This window comes from Lepidochelys kempii, chromosome 10 (assembly GCF_965140285.1).
Source record: "Lepidochelys kempii isolate rLepKem1 chromosome 10, rLepKem1.hap1, whole genome shotgun sequence".
NCBI classification, from domain to species: Eukaryota; Metazoa; Chordata; order Testudines; family Cheloniidae; genus Lepidochelys; species Lepidochelys kempii.
The window spans coordinates 67007423-67026339 of record NC_136389.1 but is presented as its reverse complement, the minus strand read 5'-3'; the positions used below and the strand labels follow the sequence as shown (position 1 = coordinate 67026339).

The 18917-nt window shown below is 42.3% G+C and overlaps 1 protein-coding gene across 2 annotated transcripts in view; it reads left to right on the top strand.

Annotated features, from left to right (window-relative positions):
- The window catches only part of HOMER2 (homer scaffold protein 2), a 108524-nt gene that overhangs the window by 45183 nt on the left and 44424 nt on the right, over positions 1-18917 (top strand). The gene's annotated exons all lie outside the window — the stretch shown is intronic.

The following is an 18917-nucleotide window of genomic DNA, read 5'->3' as shown; positions in this document are numbered from 1 at the left end:
AAGTGAAGAAACTCCACAATGCTGCAGCCCTTCTCTTGCGCCCCCCTCCTTTAATTAGTTTTTATTGTTTCCGATAATGACTAGTTAAGGCCAAATTCTGCCCTTGGAAGAATGTCTACATTGATTCAGTGGGAGCCCCAGATGTGCATTTGAGGGCAGAATTTACCCCTTGCATGTTTCCTTTGTAAAGGTCTAAACTGGAACAGCTTCAGTTTACCACTTAATTCAGTGGTTAATGTTAGCAAGGCAGAGTTCATTAGCCTTCAGTAGACCAACTGCAGTGATTATTTTATGTAAATTATTTCTCTCTCTAAAATAGATTACAAATTAGAGTTTTATTTGGATTTAATAGAAGCAAATAAACATTTCAGTTACTATGTTTGGGGTGGAGTACATCTCTTGATGCTTGTGTGCTTCTTTGTCATGCTCAGTGCGCTTTGAGAGGAGCCTTGGTATAGTCTACCAAAAGACATTAAAAAAGAGAGCAAAAAAACTGTCAGCATTAGGGTGCACATGCACGAAATCAATCTGAGTCATTTGAAATTAAAAATCTCCTGAGATACGTTCAGCAGAGAATGAATTGTTCACCAGCCTCTGGATTGTCCTTCCTCTTTCCAGAATAGTAGGCCTGTGCTAGCTGAGAAGCAACATAGTGTTTACGCTGGCTTCTTTGGAGTTCTTCATTACCCCTTCTGTGGAGTCCTTCCATGCTGGGCATCCCCCTGTTTGGGAATATAGGCTGGAAAAGGAAGCTCTGGTATTGTGCTGCCAGATTCAGCCAGTATGCTTCACTTTTCTAGCACCTTTTTTCCATCCAAGAATCTCAGCACATTTACTAATATCAGTTAATTTAGCTTCATAACTTAGCCTGTGAGTAAGTGCTGTTATCCCCATTTTAAAGATGGGCAAACTGAAGTATGGCTAGATTAAACTAGTTGAGTGAGGAAGTCTATGGTGAAAACAACTTAGATTTCGTGACTCTCCATTTTATGCCTTAACTGCAAAACCTCCCTCCTTATAGGCCACTGCTTTGCTTAGACAAGTCAGTGTAGGACATGCTGAGACACTTGCATAAAAATCGCATTGAAATCCCACTTCAGCGCATTTGCTATAGTTTTACCACGTCATGCTGACATTATGTAGCAGCAATAAAATGTTATGAAAACTCTCTAGAGTGCAGTGCAATTCATTCCACATTGGTGGTGGTTTGGTTGTGTAAGCTTCATTTTTTTTTTTTAAAGCTTTCATTGTTCCTCTGGAGCTACATGTTGAATTGCAAATATGGAAAAAAATGTAGGGTCACTCTCACCCCTTTACTGTTGTTGTCATTCATAAAGTCAGGGACTGGCTGCATAATACTAAATGAATATTTGTTACCCTTCTGATGTGTCACTAGTTTGACAGGTCTTGCTCCTTGAAAGAGTGGTTTGTTAGGAAAATCATGTTTTTCCCCCTAATAATTACCGAGTGTTTAGGGAGCACTTGATGTGTCTGTAGAGGGCTATGCAGTTTTCTCTGTGTGGAAATGCATTGTACATTTATAGAGAACATATGCAGTTAAGAAAACATGAAGTAAAACAGGTTGGAGAAAGAAACGTGAATAGTAGGTATCTCTGGCTGTCTGACCAGCATTTGTCTTCCCAGCAGAATGGTTACTAGAGGTAATGTATCAACTATAAGGATGGCATAGATGAGTTAAACTACATGGCGGATCAGTGATCCGAAGACACTCACACAAACCTTAGCCACCAGAGACCAGGGTAGTGTCTTTGATGTAACCTCTCACAGAAAAAACAGCTGACACATTTCCCTTTCTGGATAGGCTGTTAGTATTTATATCAAGTGTGAACATAAGAATCTTTTCCAAGATAACATTACCAAGGAAAGGAACAGAGCAATATGTCTTTTAATTACATAATAACAAAGGAACTTTGTAACTTTTTCAAGAAAGTAATTTTAATCATAATTCTTGGAGGAGTCATTCGCCAGAGTCCGTCTAAACAGGAAGATACAGAACGCTAAAGGAAGTAATATTGACAAATAGGGCTTGGAATGTTCCAGATTTAATGAGGTGACCATTGGCTCTGCCATAGGAAAACCCCTAGTGTTTTAGGCAAAAGTCAGAGTGTGACTTAAACTGGGGAAAAAACATGAGCTAATAAAAGTGGCTGGTTACTGTGCAGTGTGCGGGGGAAAGCATAGGCCAGACTCCTCATTAAAAACAATCTATATTATTCTACCTTTAGAAACACAGAGAGCTGAAAGATTGCGAATTAAACAGAGCAATAACCTCCATCACCCTTTGGAGTTATGCATGGTACTGCCTGGATTGATTTTAAAACAAAAAAAACCCTTCAAGTTGTAAATATTTGTTAAGAAGGAAAACTGAGGTTGGAAAAATAGGAACCTAACATATTTCCATAGAGAACCTGAGAATTAAAACTGTTATTTTCAGCCCCCTCCAAATATGGGGGTAGTGCAGTCATGACAATAAGCAAGGGCTAGGTCTCTTCCCCTCCCTCTTCCCCCCCCTCCCCCCATTTCAATCTATTGACCCTGTGTAAGGCTGATAGACCACAGTCGTTGGTGTGTGGGATTGAACCTGGGGCCTCTGGAGCTTAGTGCATGAACCTCTACTTTATGAACTAAAAGCCATATGGTCTCGAGTTAAGGCTGTAGAGCAGACTCATTAATCTCTCTCTGTCTCTCTAAGTGGTCTCGATACCACTAGATGGGACATAACACCAAACCAATGAGGTGTGTGGGTTGCATACTTCCCCTAGCCTGAGGAGGTACGTCCCAGCTGAAATCCCGGACGAGCCCCCACTTGTAACATCAACAGACCCCGATTGTTGGCAGGCAGGATTGAACCTGAGGCATCTGGAGCTAAATGCATAAGCCTTTACTGCATGAGTTAAAAGCCATAGGGCCCCTAGCTAAGGCTCTAGAGCAGACTCATTAATCTCTCTAAGTGGTCTCAATGCCATTAGATGGGACAGAACACCACACCCAGGAGGTGTGTGGGTTACAACTGCACCAGTTAATCTTTTGAGAAACAATTCTATTCTGTCCTTGGCGAAAAAAAATTACCCCGAGAATTAAAATCCAGTGATAGTTTGGGATGGAACAGATATTTTGAGACCAGTCCAGCAGAGAAACCTGACATCTCATATTGTGATTGTGACAAACTGGAGAAGATATTTCTATGAGGACGATCAGGCAGATGGGCAGAGAGAAGAGAAATGAAGCAAGATCACAGAAGGAAAAGACCAGCATGTTGCAAAACTGGCTCTAGTAAATATATGCTACAGAAATGATAACCTTTAGTGCTTTAAGGAAAGCGTTCATTTCAACTGCAGAGTGACCATTCATTTGCAGAGCCCAAGTTTGTTTCCACGTGCTATAAAACAACATACAGCATAAGTTACCTTGAAAATTAACTGGCAATGGCCAAGCTGATAACCTTGTTAAAATAATGTATATAGTAAGGAAGAGTCCCAGGATACAATGTTTTGTTATCTGGCAGACCTGTGGATCAAAGTCAATGGGCCTATTCGTGGAGTAAAGTGCAAATCTGTGTGAATAAGGGTGGCAGAATCAGGTCTGTGGGGTATATTCCTCAGAGTGAATAGAATAAACTGAATAAGCCTCTCTGCAAAATACTTGGCCTTAAATTGCATATCCTGTCATATGAGAGATTAGTAAAAAATAGCACATGTTGAAAAGGAAATTTCTACTGCTGAAGATGATAGAATGATGCTTGGATTCCTTCAGGGTTTGTTTTTCTAATCCTTTCACCAGTCTGCATTACTAGTTAATACAATAGCTCAGCACATCTGCACAGAACATACATTTCTTTGTTGAATATTTACTCAGTGAAAAGGGGTGGATTTAGGAACCTGAACTCTAGAGTTACCACTTTCAAGGAAACTATCCGCATACTTTTCTTTGTGGATGAAAGTTAATTGGTTGTGAAAGCATGGACACTTTGTTTGTTTGTTTGTTTGCTTGTTTTAACGGTTTGGGATGTTCTGCCAAAAGGTGTGTGTTCAGATTTGAAGAATTTGCAGTTAGTGCTGTCAGAGGGTCTGAGAGAAACATGCCTTTCTCTAGATTTTGTTTTGGCTTTTATACCTTTTTCTTTGCCCTAATTTCCATTATTAGAACAGTATTGAATCTTTTTAAGAGAAATATTTAGCGTGACGCTGAGAAGCAGTTCCATACTGCTACATTTTTTGGCACCAAATAAAGACTTCAGACCACATGCTATGAAAATACTTTGCTAGATGCTTGCACGTTCACCATAGCACTTAACTTTATATCTGAGAATTGGGGGGTCTGATTTGTAGCAAATATAATGCATGATTTGGTTGCAATTATTTCTATTTCTTGTGAGCATATTCCAAGTGAACATGTAGTGATATCCTGATTTAGCAGATTAATTAGCTGGGGATATATATAGTATGGCTAAACATATCTGTGGGAATTGCTAATGGATTCCTCCCCTGCTACTCCCTGCTGCTGTGACTATGACAGTACTGACATGCAAGAAGTCCTACTTTTCCATGCCCTTTATAGATTTCACAGCATTTAACTCCATTGTGAACAGATTGCCGGGAGGCAAATGGCTTCCCACCCCTGCTTTTGCTCCTGCTGACTTATGGACCCTAAGGGAAATGTGTGTTAGCTGCAATTATATGTTGTACAGTGACTGCACGTTTTGTCTATGTTTTTGGTCATGTCATCTACTAAAAACAAAACTATATGCTTGTAATTGGAGATTCACCTTTGTCAAACCTAAATTTCCTGTTCCGTTAGCTATACAGTTAAATGACCAGCAGATATTTTATGGTCATGAAATGCAGAGGAGGAGGAGAAAGCAGCTCAGGAGTCTTCAAAAGTGATCTGAAAACTGTGGTGCTTTGCCTTTTTTGCTCGTTTTTATAATGTATAAAGAAGGCCTGGAAAAATATTCAGAAAGAGATGGGTAGGGGCATGCGCATGGAGAGGGTTCTGTTTCCTGGGTTTTTTACGTTAGAAATTCAGGTTTTTTCTAGCTAGATTTTATTTGCTGTCATTATTTATTTGTTGTTGGCTGTTTATATTATGGTAGCACCCGGAGTGCTGGTCAAGGTCCTATTGTGCAGTGCACTCTGCAATTGTGGAGGATGACATGGTCCCTGCCCTGAAGATCCATTAGCGACAGTAGAACCAGTAGGATTGTGACATCCAGACAACTTGTGCCAGTGAAACCTGATCAAGTGAGCAGAAAATGGTTCAGACTTTTTAAAACCTTTTTTTGTTTTTTTGGTCCAACAACTCAAATGTCTGAATAAACAGTTTGGCAGGTGAGAATGTTCCCTACAGCACTCCTTCCCACCCCTTCGGGTAGGAGCTGAGCTGGAGAGAGATTCCAGTCCACGTTTGAGTCCTCCAAGTAAGATCTCCAGCAAAAAAAGAAAAAATTGACTTGATACCACTTCCATTTTTAACATAAATTCAGCAGAAAGAAAACACTTCAGGCCCTTTTTATATTGCATAAAACTTTTTGAAGGTTAACTGTAAGGTGAATCAAGATAGTATGGCTCAGTGATAAGGTCAATTGCTTTTTCCTCTGGGCACCTAAGTTCAAATGAAGGTTGACTGGTTTTCCTAGACTCCTATGCAGATTTGTTCACAACGGAGAAACCTCAGCACAATTCTCTTGAGCAGAAACTCCCAGGGCTGGAGAAGTTGGGGTGCTGCAGTTTAGGCAGTTTGAATATATTTGATCAACTTATTCTCTTTACCCATGAAATATCAAAACTACTAACTTTGACATGGTTATAGACACAGAACTTCGTCTGCTTTATGATTCTAATATGTTTTCGAAAGGAATTCCTAACGAAGGAAAACAGCATGGCTGGAACTTTAAAGACTCTATATAAAGTGTAATTGTAGAACTCAGTTCTGTCCTCCAATGTGTATCATGCATCCCTATGTCTATTATTATTAACATTTTATTTTTATATTGGAGAATCAGCCATTGAATTCATGCATATTAGCTGAGGTTTTCTAGTGTGTATAGTGATGCATGCACTGTAAATATTGTTTGGGTTTAGAAACTGATAGGTTAAGCTGCTGGAAGCCCACACTTTTTCTTATCATTGTAATCAGCCCTTACTCAGACTCATCAGAACAAGCAGTTTTGTTCTTTGAGACAGCTGTAACTTAGACTGTCGTAGCTTGAGATGTCCTAGCATAGGTTAAAGAAAAATGCTTGAATATAAAGATCTGTGTCCTAGTAGCAGTGGCAGTTTAAATAATGTACTTGTAAAAGCTATCTGGAGTGCTTCTTGCAGTCTTTTTCCTTTGTAAATAATGAAAATGGATTGGGCTTCAGTTTGAGAGGTAGCTGCTGGTTTTGTTGTGAAGTTCTCCTTCATTTTGCATGATGAACAAATTGAATGAAGGGGAATATTTGTCCTACATCTGAGGCAGAGTCTGTTACCACCATCCCGCTGTTTTTTAACCTTATTTTCTAATTACACTGGAATAGTGGAATAAGTTATAATGAATGAAATCTGCAGAAGACTGGTTCTAATATGCACTTTGTGAGGTCACGGGAAGACACTGACTAGTAGTTCTGGGGTGCAAACTTCTTTTGAAAGGATATTGAAATTGGAAAGGGCTCAGAAGAGTCACAAGAATGATGCAACTTATTAAGAATCTGCCTTACAGTGAGAGGTTTAAGAAGAGGTTTTATCAAAGAGAAGGTTAAGAGGTGACCAGATCACAGTCTGAGTACCTGCACAAGAGAAGATTCTGATAGTAGGGGGCTCTTTAATCTAGCATACAAAGGCATAACAAACTTGGCAATGGCTAGAAGTTGAAGCTGGACAAATTGAAACTGGAAATAAAGGACAGATTTTCAGCAGTGAGGGCAATTAAGCATTGGAACAACCTATCAAGGGATGTACCCTATTCTCCATCACATGAGGTCTTAAGGTGATTCTCCATCTCGGAAGGTCATCAAGATATGATGTCTTGCTAAAAGGTACATTACATTTCACCCAGTAGCTTGACACAGGAGTCACTGGGTGAAAATCTTTAGCCTGTGTTATGCAGGAGGTCAGATCAGATGATTGCATTGATCCCTTCTGGCCTTAAAATCTATTATTCTAGTTCTGCATTGGGTTAGTAGTAGCTTAAGGTTGTCTGTATTTGTGGTATAACAGTATTAAATGGTATGGTAACCTAAAATAGCTTGAGCGCTGTCAAGGTTCCTCCCCCACTCTGAACTCTAGGGTACAGACGTGGGGACCTGCATGAAAAACCTCCTAAGCTTATCTTTATCAGCTTAGGTCAAAACTTCCCCAAGGTACAAAATATTCCACCCTTTGTCCTTGGATTGGCTGCTACCACCACCAAACAGATACTGGTTACTGGGGAAGAGCTGTTTGGAAACGTCTTTCCCCCCAAAATACTTCCCAAAACCTTGCACCCCACTTCCTGGACAAGGTTTGGTAAAAAGCCTCACCAATTTGCCTGGGTGACTACAGACCCAGACCCTTGGATCTTAAGAACAATGAACAATCCTCCCAACACTTGCACCCCCCCCCTTTCCTGGGAAATGTTGGATAAAAAGCCTCACCAATTTGCATAGGTGACCACAGACCCAAACCCTTGGATCTGAGAACAATGAAAAAGCATTCAGTTTTCTTACAAGAAGACTTTTAATAAAAATAGAAGTAAATAGAAATAAAGAAATCCCCCCTGTAAAATCAGGATGGTAGATACCTTACAGGGTAATTAGATTCAAACATAGAGAACCCCTCTAGGCAAAACCTTAAGTTACAAAAAAATACACAGAAATAGTTATTCTATTCAGCACAGTTCTTTTCTCAGCCATTTAAAGAAATCATAATCTAACACGTACCTAGCTAGATTACTTACTAAAAGTTCTAAGACTCCATTCCTGGTCTATCCCCGGCAGAAACCCAGCATATAGACAGACACATAGACCCTTTGTTTCTTTCCCTCCTCCCAGCTTTTGAAAGTATCTTGTCTCCTCATTGGTCATTTTGGTCAGGTGCCAGCGAGGTTACCTTTAGCTTCTTAACCCTTTACAGGTGAGAGGAGCTTTCCCTTGGCCAGGAGGGATTTCAAAGGGGTTTACCCTTCCCTTTATATTTCTGACAAGCGCTCTCTAGCTGTTAAAGTTAAGCATAACTATTACAGGTCTTTGGCTGCTACCACCAATTGGGACTTGAAATAATTGCAGCAGTCTGTCTACACAAGGGCTCCCAGAATTGCAAATACTGGTTGAGCTGAACTAGTGTAGGGAATGGAGGGAAATTTTGAAGAACATTTTTGGCATAAACAAGACGTGAGGCTGTGAAGGGAACAGAAAATTGGTTAGAACTGGGATATGAAACAGAATGAGCTCTGTTGTGTCCTGATTTAGCTTCAAGAAACTTGATGGGTCCTTTGAGACTCTGTGTGTATTAAGTAGGAGTCCCGACATCTGTGCAAGACGTTATTTCGGAATAAAATGTCGTCATGTGGAGCTTTGTGATTTGAATGGATTGATCATTTCTACTGTAATCTCTTTTCACATTATTAAAATCCAAGTGCAAGATCCCACATCCCTTCCTTTGACTCGCAGGATATAAATTCTTCAAAAGCAAACTTGTAAACCTAGTCAGACATAGGTGACAAATTATTGGCAGCAGCTGCTTGGTGGTAAAAGTGAGCTGGACCAGCTCCACATTTGATTATGATCCTGTGTGGCTTATGTCTGTGTTCCTGTGGACAGCCCAGCTGCTTCTCACTGACTTTGTGAAAAGAGCACCCAGAATTGCATCCGGCAGATTGATGCTGCAAAAACCACTTTTCAGATCCAGTTTGTGGAGTATGTTGGTCACAAAGCATTGTGCCCTACAGACACATTTAAACGGCACCATTTTCCAATTAATAAGAAAATTGTTTGCTCAAGCCGAAGATCACATTTTAATTGATGGAAACACCTATACTTTAATAATGGAAAAACTAATGACAATTCATAATCACCTCTTATAGATTTTGAGCACTAGCTTCAAGTGTTACCCTGGGCATTGGAATGTGCCAAGACCACTGGCACCAGGTGGTCATCCAAACTGTGTGATGTTCTGATAATGAAACCTGAAACCAGGCAAAGCGCATCTGATTTCTGATTTTTGTTACATTCTCCTAAACACAGGCCAGGCTCAGTGAGGTTAGTGGATCTTTCAGAAAATCCTGGCCAGGTCTCCGATGAGCATGAGCTGGTATGTGGCATCAAGTGAAAAATCACAAACAGCTCAGAGGCTGTTGCTGGGGTCGTGAAACCAGGCACAACTTGGTGGGGTGTGCTGGGGTTTTTGGCATTGTTAGATTTCAAAGCAAAGCTTGCAGGGGTGTGAACTGATGAAGATGAGTGTCATATAGCACTAGTGGTTAAAGTCCCTTGCTTCTGCTTGCTAGAATTCATTGACTATGGGAACACTTGTCATCATTCATGGATTCTGCATGGTCCTATCCAGCCCTTCTTTTGTAACAGGAATAAAAGCCAGATACCTTGCAGTTTATTCCCAGAGGTTTCCTTGATGAATCAGCAAATGCTTTATTACATAAGCCTTCCTCCCTTCAAACAGGGCATTTTTGCTTTAACCCATTTTTTTTAGTTCAGCCACTGAAAGTAATAAGGAATAATTGATGTAAGCTGTGACGCTTTTTAAAGCTCTAAGGATTGCTTGTCCAATGGAACAGCTAATTTACATCGTTAGTTTCTCTTTTTCCCCTTGCTGTACTGCTGGAGGTGTCTGTTTGGAAATCCCCACACAACCACTAAAACAATCTGAGAGTTAACATTTCAGCCATTCTAATCAAGTCAACAGTGCCAGATGCAATTTATAAATAAACTATTATAACATGCACTCCTTAAAATTTGTGCATCAAACATAATTTGGTGCATATTATCTTTTAAAAGAGGAAAAACATGTAGAATAGAAATGATTTTCATCCATGGAGCACAGAGATATTATTTTACACAATCCTATAGATGTATACGTGTATACACAGAGGCATATGCCTTCGGCTGTGTGGATGTAGAAATTGCCAGGCTGGATCAGACCAGTGAGCCTTCCATGTTACTGTAGCCAGACCAGATGCTTCCGAGGAAAATGGCCAGGAGACATTCTCATCGCCTGTAAATAACTTGTCCATGTTCCTTCCTCTATCAGATATCAATTATCTACCCAGCAGTATGACTTTTGCAACACAGATAGTCTTTTTAGTAGAATGTGATTACAAGTTCAGCCTTCCGGGGGCAGAGAGTAAGTTGCATTGATCACTCTATCGTGATCAAGGAGTGGCACTGAATCGCTTCAAAAGGAGTTCCAGTTAATCTTCCTCTAACAGAAGAAGGGTGTCATGAGCTTGGGGGTGGGGAAAGAGGAAGAAATAGTAACATAAATTAAAAATATAATTATGTGTAAGAGCTCAGAACAGGATTTTTCTCTTTTATATGTGCAGTGGAGATGTGGATTTATTGCTGCACTAGAGCAGGCTTAACAATACAGTGATAACTAAATTAGCTCATGCCCCCTAATTATACCTGCTTCCCCTCTCTGGTTCCAGCCCATGTGATCAGTATGAAAAGTTTATGACCATAAACAACCAAGTAGGCAGGGAGAGCCTGTGCAGATTGGACTCTCTGTAGTACCTAATTGCCTTCTATGACGAGATAACTGGCTCTGTGGATGAGGGGAAAGCAGTGGATGTGTTATTCCTTGACTTTAGCAAAGCTTTTGATACAGTCTCCCACAGTATGCTTACCAGCAAGTTAAAGAGGTATGGGTTGGATGAATGGACTATAAGGTGGCTAGAAAGCTGGCTAGATCGTCGGGCTCAATGGGTAGTGATCAATGGCTCCATATCTAGTTGGCAGTTGGTATCAAGCGGAGTGCCCCAAGGGTCAATCCTGGGGCCGGTTTTGTTCAATATCTTCATTTATGATCTAGAGGATGGCGTGGGCTGCACCCTCAGCAAGTTTGCAGATGACGCTAAACTGGGAGGAGTGGTAGATACGCTGGAGGGTAGGGATAGGATACAGAAGGACCTAGACAAATTAGAGGATTGGGCCAAAAGAAATCTGGTGAGGTTCAAAAAAGACAAGTGCAGAGTCCTGCACTTAGCACGGAAGAATCCCATGCACCGCTACAGACTAGGGACCGAATGGCTAGGCAGCAGTACTGCAGAAAAGGACCTGGGGTTACAGTGGACGAGAAGCTGGATGAGAGTCAACAGTGTGCCCTTGTTGCCAAGAAGGCTAATGGCATTTTGGGATGTATAAGTAGGGGCATTGCCAGCAGATCGAGGGATGTGATCATTCTCCTTTATTCGACATTGGTGAAGCCTCATCTGGAGTACTGTGTCCAGTTTTAGGCCCCACACTACAAGAAGGATGTGGAAAAATTGGAAAGAGTCCAGCGGAGGGCAACAAAAATGATTAGGGGACTGGAACATGAGTTGTGAGGAGAGGCTGAGGGAAATGGGATTGTTTAGTCTGCAGAAGAGAAGAATGAGGGGGGATTTGATAACTGCTTTCAACTACCTGAAAGGGGGCTCTAAAGAGGAAGGATTTTTACCAGAGGTTCCCAGACTTGTTCTGCCGCTTGTGCAGGGAAAGCCCCTGGCGGGCTGGGCCGGTATGTTTACTTGTCGCGTCCGCAGGTTCGGCTGATTGCAGCTCCCAGTGGCCGCAGTTCGCTGCTCCAGGCCAATGGGAGCTGCTGGAAGCGGCATGGGCCGAGAGACGTACTGGAGCTCCCATTGGCCTGGAGCAGCGAACCACGGCCACTGGGAGCCACGATCGGCTGAATCTGCGGATGCAGCAGGTATACAAACTGATCCGCCTGCCAGGGGCTTTCCCTGCACAAGTGGCGGAACAAGTCTGGGAACCACTGATCTAGACTGTTCTCAGTGGTAGCAGATGACAGAACAAGCAGTAATGGTCTCAAGTTGCAGTGGGGAAGGTTTAGGTTGGATATTAGGAAAAACCTTTTTCACTAGGAGGGTGGTGAAGCATCGGTACCTAGGGAGGTGGTGGAATCTCCTTCCTTAGAGGTTTTCAAGGTCAGGCTTGACAAAGCCCTGACTGGGATGATTTAGTTGGGAATTGGTCCTGCTTTGAGCGGGGGTTGGACTAGATGGCTTCCTGAGGTCCCTTCCAACCCTGATATTCTGTGATTCTATGCCTACTTGGCCATGTCTGTCCCAAGATAGGAATGTTTAGGACTGCAACATGAGGCCTTCGTCCTGAGGCTTCAGTAATGTTGTTACAGGGGTGTAGAAAATGTTAGAGATTTTATAAGACTTCATACAAGTGTTTGTCTGTAATATGGTGGCTGCACAAAAGACAATGTGCTTTTATTAGGTACAGAAAATGTGGGCATTATGTAACCACAAACTATTTTTGTGACATATAATTATAGTGTTTTCATGTTCTCATTTCCAGTCACCAGGAAAATCTTAAAGGGTTAACTCCACAAAGGAAACTTAGGCTCAGTGTTAGAATGCTGGACTCTAGGTGCCCTGCCAACCAGTGGAATCCACCGCCCCAGTTGGTCACCCAGGCACCCTATACAATGCATGGGAACAGTTAGGCACCTAAGAATGGGATCCACAAAAGACTGTGTGCTGAGCTAGGCAGAGCTAGCCAGTGGGAAATGCTGAGGAGAGGGGTGTGGCCTAAGCCCTGCCCTTCAAAGGGAATTAGGTGCCTATCTCCACCTGGGATTCACAGTCACAAACCCTCTTCTGGAGTTCAGCACCTAAGCTGGATTAGGCTTTTCTTTTTTTTTTCTTTTTTTTTTTTTTTTGCAAAGAAGGAATACAGACTTGAATGTGGCTCTCCCACATCCCAGTGGGTGCCCTAGCCACCGGATCATGGACTCATTCTAGTCCAGTGAATAGACTATTATTTTATAAAGTGGAACAGCTTCAACAGGAGAGCTTGGGAGAGCCCCCACCCAAAATACCCCATAGCCTCGTGAGTAGGACACTCCCTCACAGGTGGGATACCTGGGTTCAGGTCCCTGCTACTCTCAGGCAGAGTGGGGATTGGAACCTGGGTGGCCCACATTCTCCATGACTGATCTAAGCACTGGGCTATAGAATATACGGCTGTGTTTTGTGCAGGGCCTGATCCATTAGGCTGGGAAACTCCTAGTTTGTGAATCTCACTGAGGTTTAGGCTCTGCCTGTGCCCACCAGCAGAAATGTAGGCATCTTTGGGGCTTTATTTATGGGAATGTTGGCACCTACAGGATCTGGTGGCAGCTAAGTGAGGGTTTTGAGGTTCTACATTTTGGATTTGGGCACCTAAATTCCTTTACAGATCTAGCCCCAAGTATCCATTGTGTACACCCCATGGACAAATTAGAAGGCTCCCTTCCTAGCAAGTTAAAACAATACAGAAAACTTTGTTTATATTCCTTATAAAAATTACATTAAATCTATAAATAACAGTTCATATCAAATGATTAAAAGTGCTTGGAAAGACAGGCTGTAGATTTCCTACATGAAACAGTACTCAGGCTTTTGAATAGTGTGGGTGGCTGGATGTGTGCACTGTGCCTTCAAGGGAAAAAAAATTTAGCTGTCAAAGCAGACATTTGAGATTTAGATTGGACCCTCCCCCGAAAAAGCCTACCCAAACTAGTGGCGATGTTAATTACCTTGAAAGATGATATATTTGGAGTAGGTATAGCTACAAAATTACTTAGTAGAATTCACATAAAGCAGGAACATTTTTTCATTGCATTTAGACAGGTTTCTCAGTAGGGACTTCATCACAGAATTATTTTCTCAGCGGAAGACTGCTTAGTCTTTTTTTTTTTTTTTTTTTAGTACTTTTACATCTATTCATAAAATGGGTTAGGAGCCATTTCCAGATGTAAATCATATATGGGTTTTGTTTGATTTATTTTAACTTGGGGTTTAAAAACACCCCCCCATCACTCAACTTGACTATTTTGGCTGGCTGCAAAGTAGATCCATAGGGCAAAGGGATGTGAAGAATAATCAGTATTGAAATACCAAACCTGCTGGGTTAGTTGCACGTACAACAGAAGTCCCTGCAAATAACCAGCCTTGTCAGATACATGGGGCTAAAATGCTGGTCTTTTGTTCGGCACCTGTAACTAATTATCTGGTGATAAATTCAGGTCTGGTCTCAAGTATTGTCCCACCAACACTCTAAGCCCCTCAATCGTGCGTAAGTGATGTAGAGGAGCAAAGAGGAACATGAAGAGAGAAGAATTATAAAGCTCTTCTTTGAATTATGACACATCTCTATCTAATACATCCTTATCTTCAACTCATCCAAATTAAAGCAAGTGGTACATGGCAGGTTGTGCAGATGAATCAAGACTAATGCATGCACACAGCTACTACATTCAATTTCCAGCGAATGGGTGTGTCAGATTGTATTTCTCAGGGTGTAGCAGCACTCACAATTTTTAGAAGCATCTCCCACAAAGACTTGGCAGAAAGGGGGGGGAAAAAGCTTGATCACATTCACTGGTAGTGATTATAACAACTATAATTAATCCGTCTGCATTACAGGCTCATTGCTTGAGCCAGAGTACTGTTCTCAATTTCTGACTCCTTAGTTGCTATTGGATTGTTTCTTTGCTCTACTCCTGTGTTTTGTTTCTTTTCATAGCAGTCTTGATTAACAAAGCTTTTTTTAAAATATATATATTTTTGGTGGACCATAGACAAGGAAGAATACTCGAGATCAGGGGTCAGTAACCTATGGCACGTGTGCCAAAGATGGCACGCGAGCCAATTTTTAATGGCACGCTGCTGTCTGCCTACCCCAGCAGACAGCAGCCTGCTATTAAAAATCCTGCCCTGCGCGGCCCGCTCTTCTCCGCCCGCCGCCCACCGCTCTCTCCTTGCAGGGCGGAGGGGAGGGGAAAGCTTGCCGACCCCTGATATATAGACTTCTAGAGAGAGACCTTCTAAAAAATGTTAAAATGTATTATTGGCATGTAAAACCTTAAATTAAAGTAAATAAATGAAGACTCAGCACACCACTTCTAAAAGGTTGCCGACCCCTGGTCTAGACAAGCCCTGAGACTTGCCCTTATTGCAGACTTGCAGCCTAGAGGGCTGGGGAAATGAAATTTCAGTTGAGGGGCACACACACATTCAGCTTCACACCTTTGAGAGCATAATTGAGAAATTATTAGTAGCTTGTTTAGGTAACCTTAATGACTGACTTAATGGTCAGTTACCTTGGCTTTGTTATTTTGGGCATGTCCATATTAGGGTTCCTCTAGACCTCTTCCACTTGGTTCTACAAAAGCTCAGTTTGACTCCAGTCTCATCACTGTGGTTCCTTTATTTGGCATACAGGAAAGCTACGCTGAGTTGGTCAGGCTCAAGCATAGAGGGTGGGAACAGGACATACCACGCATCCAAAGTTACACAGCAGACCTCTCCCTTTATCTACATTTAGACATTACATTGCATTTGCCATACATTGCATCACATATTTTTGGATTGGGTTGTAAGAAGCTGTACAGCAGGCTCTGTCCACGCACAATTTACTCCTTACCTCAATTTATGTTCCAGGCTTATTTTAGCCATTGTTATCTTAGCCATTGTAAATTGTTCCCTGTGTGTTTCCTCTTATCGTATCTTTTATAGACATTCTGTTTTCAGCCTGCTGATCCATTTACCTGCCTAATTCTGTCTCTCAAAAAATAAGGCCACCCCCATGTTCAGTTACTCATGTCAAGCCAGGCCTACAGTCCATGTGGGGAAGTTATTCCAGATTAAGGATATGAATTTAAAATGCAAGAGCTATTCTGTGTTAACTCCTGTGTGGGTACTCTTAGTGCCTTTTTCCAGTTTAGCTTAATCGACTTCCAAAATATACTGGCTAAAGGACTAGCTACTTTGCAGCAAAAAGAAAAGGAGTACTTGTGGCACCTTAGAGACTAACCAATTTATTTGAGCATAAGCTTTAGTGAGCTACAGCTCACTTCATCAGATGCATTCAGTGGAAAATACAGTGGGGAGATTTATATACACAGAGAACACAAAACAATGGGTGTTATCATACACACTGTAAGGAGAGTGATCACTTAAGATGAGCTAATGTCAGCGGGGGAGAGGGGAAGAAAACCTTTTGTAGTGGTAATCAAGGTGGGCCATTTCCAGCAGTTGACAAGAACGTCTGAGGAACGGTGGGGGTGGCAGGGAATAAACATGGGGAAATAGTTTTACTTTGTGTAATGACCCATCCACTCCCAGTCTCTATTCAAGCCTAAGTTAATTGTATCCAGTTTGCAAATTAATTCCAATTCAGCACTCTCTCGTTGGAGTCTGTTTTTGAAGTCTTTTTGTTGTAATATTGCGACTTCTAGGTCTGTAATCGAGTGACCAGAGAGATTGAAGTGTTCTCCGACTGGTTTATGAATGTTATAATTCTTGACATCTGATTTGTGTCCATTTATTCTTCTACTTAGAGACTGTCCAGTTTGACCAATGTACATGGCAGAGGGGCATTGCTGGCACATATCACATTGGTAGATGTGCAGGTGAACGAGCCTCTGATAGTGTGGCTGATGTGATTAGGCCCTATGATGGTGTCCCCTGAATAGATATGTGGACACAGTTGGCAACGGGCTTTGTTGCAAGGATAGGTTCCTGGGTTAGTGGTTCTGTTGTGTGGCGTGTAGTTGTTAGTGAGTATTTGCTTCAGGTTGGGGGCTGTCTATAAGCAAGGACTGGCCTGTCTCCCAAGATCTGTGAGAGTGATGGGTCGTCCTTCAGGATAGGTTGTAGATTGTTGATGATGTGTTGGAGAGGTTTTAGTTGGGGGCTGAAGGTGATGGCTAGTGGCGTTCTGTTATTTTCTTTGTTGGGCCTGTCCTGTAGTAGGTGACTTCTGGGTACTCTTCTGGCTCTGTCAATCTGTTTCTTCACTTCAGCAGGTGGGTATTGTAGTTGTAAGAATGCTTGATAGAGATCTTGTAGGTGTTTGTCTCTGTCTGAGGAGTTGGCGCAAATGCGGTTGTATCGTAGAGCTTGGCTGTAGACAACGGATCGTGTGGTGTGATCTGGGTGAAAGCTGGAGGCATGTAGGTAGGAATAGAGGTCAGTAGTTTCCAGTATAGGGTGGTGTTTGTGACCATCGCTTATTAGCACAGTAGTGTCCAGGAAGTGGATCTCTTGTGTGGACTGGTCCAGGCATCTGAGGTTGATGGTGGGATGGAAATTGTTGAAATCATGGTGGAATTCCTCAAGGGCTTCTTTTCCATGGGTCCAGATGATGAAGATCTCATCAATATAGCGCAAGTAGAGTAGGGGCATTAGGGGACGAGAGCTGAGGAAGCATTGTTCTAAGTCAGCCATAAAAATGTTGGCATACTGTGGGGCCATGCGGGTACCCATAGCAGTACTGCTGGTTTGAAGGTATACATTGTCCCCAAATGTGAAATAGTTATGGGTGAGGACAAAGTCACAAAGTTCAGCCACCAGGTTTGCCGTGACATTAGCGGGGATACTGTTCCTGACAGCTTGTAGTCCATCTTTGTGTGGAATGTTGGTGTAGAGGGCTTCTACATCCATAGTGGCCAGGATGGTGTTTTCAGGAAGATCACCGATGGATTGTAGTTACCTCAGGAAGTCAGTGGTGTCCTGAAGATAGCTGGGAGTGCTGGTAGCGTAGGGGCTGAGGAGGGAGTCTACATAGCCAGACAATCCTGCTGTCAGGGTGCCAATGCCTGAGAGGATGGGGCATCCAGGATTTCCAGGTTTATGGATCTTGGGTAGTAGATAGAATATCCCAGGTCGGGGCTCCAGGGGTGTGTCTGTGCGGATTTGTTCTTGTGCTTTTTCAGGGAGTTTCTTGAGCAAATGCTGTAGTTTCTTTTGGTAACCCTCAGTGGGATCAGAGAGTAACGGCTTGTAGAAAGTGGTGTTGCAGAGTGCCTAGCAGCCTCTTGTTCATATTCCGACCTATTCATGATGACGACAGCACCTCCTTTGCCAGCCTTTTTGATTATGATGTCAGAGTTGTTTCTGAGGCTGTGGATGGCATTGTGTTCTGCACGGCTGAGGTTGTGGGGCAAGTGATGCTGCTTTTCCACAATTTCAGCCCATGCACGTTGGCGGAAGCATTCTATGTAGAAGTCCAGTCTGTTGTTTCGACCTTCAGGAGGAGTCCACCTAGAATCCTTCTTTTTGTAGTGTTGGTAGGGAGGTCTCTGTGGATTAGTATGTTGTTCAGAGGTGTGTTGGAAATATTCCTTGAGTCAGAGACGTCGAAAATAGGATTCTAGGTCACTACAGAACTGTATCATGTTTGTGGGGGTGGAGGGGCAGAAGGAGAGACCCCAAGATAGGACAGATTCTTCTGCTGGGCTAAGAATATAGTTGGATAGATTAACAATATTGCTGGGTGGGTTAAGGGAACCATTGCTGTGGCCCCTTGTGGCATGTAGTAGTTTAGATAGTTTAGTGTCCTTTTTCTTTTGTAGAGAAGCAAAGTGTGTGTTGTAAATGGCTTGTCTAGTTTTTGTAAAGTCCAACCACGAGGAAGTTTGTGTGGAAGGTTGGTTTTTTATGAGAGTATCCAGTTTTGAGAGCTCATTCTTAATCTTTCCCTGTTTGCTGTAGAGGATGTTGATCAGGTGGTTCTGCAGTTTCTTTGAGAGCGCGTGGCACAAGCTGTCAGCATAGTCTGTGTGGTATGTAGATTGTAATGGATTTTTTACCTTCATTCCTTTTGGTATGATGTCCATCTGTTTGCATTTGGAAAGGAACTTTGCAGCAGTTATTCCATTTAATTTCCACATGTAGACAAGTTCTTGGTTGGAGCAGGTAAATTGGAGGAT